Source organism: Carlito syrichta, unplaced genomic scaffold, assembly GCF_000164805.1.
Source record: "Carlito syrichta isolate Samal-C Ts95f unplaced genomic scaffold, Tarsius_syrichta-2.0.1 Scaffold312570, whole genome shotgun sequence".
NCBI classification, from domain to species: domain Eukaryota; kingdom Metazoa; phylum Chordata; class Mammalia; order Primates; family Tarsiidae; genus Carlito; species Carlito syrichta.
Window position 1 is genome coordinate 1,226,138 of NW_007256666.1, and position 2,767 is coordinate 1,228,904.

Genomic DNA, 2,767 nt, shown 5'->3' on the forward strand with positions numbered 1-2,767 from the left:
CCCTGTTCTCTAACCAACACACCATCTACAATTTATTGTTTCCACTGGTCGCAGCTCCAGGACCCCTCAAGTAAGTAGATACTAGCTCTTGCCTTGGCAAATATATTATGAATTCTTAGTTTGGAGAGCCTTTGACTTAAAGTGGGCTCTCCAAACTAAGATTTCATAATATACTTGTTAAGGCAAGAGCTAGTATCTACTTACCTGAGTGGTCAGGTGTACATTTCTAAGATGTTAGTTTCCTTGTTTGATTGTTATTTTGAATTCTTGATCTTTTACATGCAGAACCTGTTTACCCTAACTCCCCACTTCAGTTACAGTCTGAATTCCTAACCTCTTGCACATTCTTGACTCGAGCTATCTGGTGGTCTCATCAACCCTGCCAGGATTTCAGAGCCCCTCTGAAGTAATTACAGGAGTAATCATGCATTCCTTAACTCTTAGGCTGCATTCTCAGAGGTCAGCTTCCTATCTGCTGAACTTGAACCTGCTGATGCCCATGAGGCTGGCATGAAACCAGGAGCAATTAGTCTGTTAAAAAACTAAACATATATTCCTGAAGTCTGAAAAAAAATGTCTGCCAATCCAAATAGAAATAATTGAGAACTCTAAAATATTTAACTCTAAATGGTCTGAAATCATCAATGTTCTTTCAGGTTGAATGAATATTTTATAATAAAAACTTTCTGTTCCTTGTATACTTGGACAAATAAGCTAAAAAGTTAAAAGAAATCCTAATAAAAGTGTTTCCTTATGAGTGACAAATGTAAAGAGTCACAAAGAGAATTGAGGCAAATAATTTAATTATGTTTCCTCTCCCCTAATTATGTGTACTTCATTTGCTTAGATATTACCTATTTCTGGTTTGCTAATCCCCCTACCATGTTCCCTATACCTCAGTCATTCCTGACTTCTAACTACCCCAGGTTACATCAGATTTTCCAGACCTCTAGGCCTTTGCATGTGCTGTTCTTTCTTTCTTAAAATGTTTTCAGTTTTTCTTCCTACCTTTTGAAATCCTACTTATTACTCAAGTCTTAGCTCAAATGTCATCCTTAGTGTAAAATTAATTGCTAACCCTTCTGCACATTAATATCACTTTTTGGGCTCAAATTTCTAGTGGAGCCCTTGATGTACTGTATGTAGTTAATGTATCAGTCATCCTTGAAAGGAGCCTGTGTCACGTACATCTTTGTCCCTACTACCAAGTAGAGGGTCTGAAGCTTAATGTAGCCACTGAAAAAACACAGAACTGAATTTCAGGCAAAGTGATTTCCAAGTAGAAATAGTCACCAAAAAGTGCCTTAATTTACTTACTTGTTTTACATGTTTTATATACTTCGTTGCAAGTAGGAGGCTGATGAAGAATGTTGGGTTTTTGCTGTGTAATGGGGGATCCCAGCTTGGGTGCCAGGGGTCGAGCTTAAGACAGAAATTTAGATAAATGTGGCAAATTGGTGGGATGGGCAGTGTATCTCACAGGGACTGAGAAAAAACTCAAGCTCTAACCATTTCTAGTTATACATCCAGTTATCTCTAAGAGATTGGTGGCTCTCCAGATATCATCTATTGCAGGGAGTTCTCTTAGGAGAAGGCGTAAGGAAAGGATGTGTTATAAACCAGGTGCTTCACTCAGTAGAAAAATCTCAGTCAACAAGAGAAAGAATGAATGGTTTTGAGGACATTGTGTTGTCTGCCACTTAAATTTATCCTCTGATTCAGTTGTGTCTGAATACCATGCATGTAAACAAGAAAGATTTGAAAGACCATGTGCCAGATGGGATGCTTTTTGCTGCAGGTAATAAAAAATCCAACTCAATATGTCTCAAACAGTCAAGAAGCAGAAGCACAATGATATCATTAGGACTCAGATTCTTCCCATCTTTCCACTCTGTCATTTCTAGGTGAACTCACTGCACAATCACAACATGGTACTGAAGTTCTGGTTTATTCACTCATTCATTCAACAAATATTTACCATGCTAGGATCTGTACTTAGGTGCTTTGGATACATTATCAAACAAAACAGACAATATATCTGGCCTCATAGAGCTCACTTTCTCATGGTAAGAGATAGACAATTATAAAAGCATGTGAAACATGTTCATTCTGCAGTATGAATGTATGGGAAAGAAAAAAAGGAAAACAGGACAGATGTTCAATTTGCTGCATAATATATCACCTTAGAACTTTATTGGTTAAAAAAAAAGTATTGCTATTGCTCATGGTTCTGTGAGCTAAGTGTGTCAGTTGGGTATTTTTCTTGCTCGGGTTCTTCCATGTGTTTGCAGTCAGATGGCAGCTGAAGCTGGAGTGATCTGAAGGCTCTACTAGGATGGCCGTCCCAGACAGTTTTTCCACTTACACATCTGGCGCCTCACTTGGGACGGCTGGGAGTATCCAGCCAACAGCTTAGGGATGGCCAGGCATTTCTGTCTTTCCATGTAACTTCTCCATGTGGCTAGCATAGTGGCCTTAGAGTCACTGGACTTCTTACCGAGCAGCTCACTTTTCCTAGAGTGAGCATTCCAAGAGACAAAGACAGAAACTGTAAGACTTCTTCTGATCTAGGTTTGGACTGCTTGCAGAATCAATTCTGCTGCCTTGAATTTGTTGCATAGGACCAGCTCAGACTCAGTGTGGGAGGGGGACTACACAAGGTGCAATTTCCTAGAGACATGATTAATGGGGAATGGGGAGACACATTTGTAGAAGAGATACCATAAAATGTAAGGGGTGCTGGATTGAGATGGCTGAGAACAGTGAG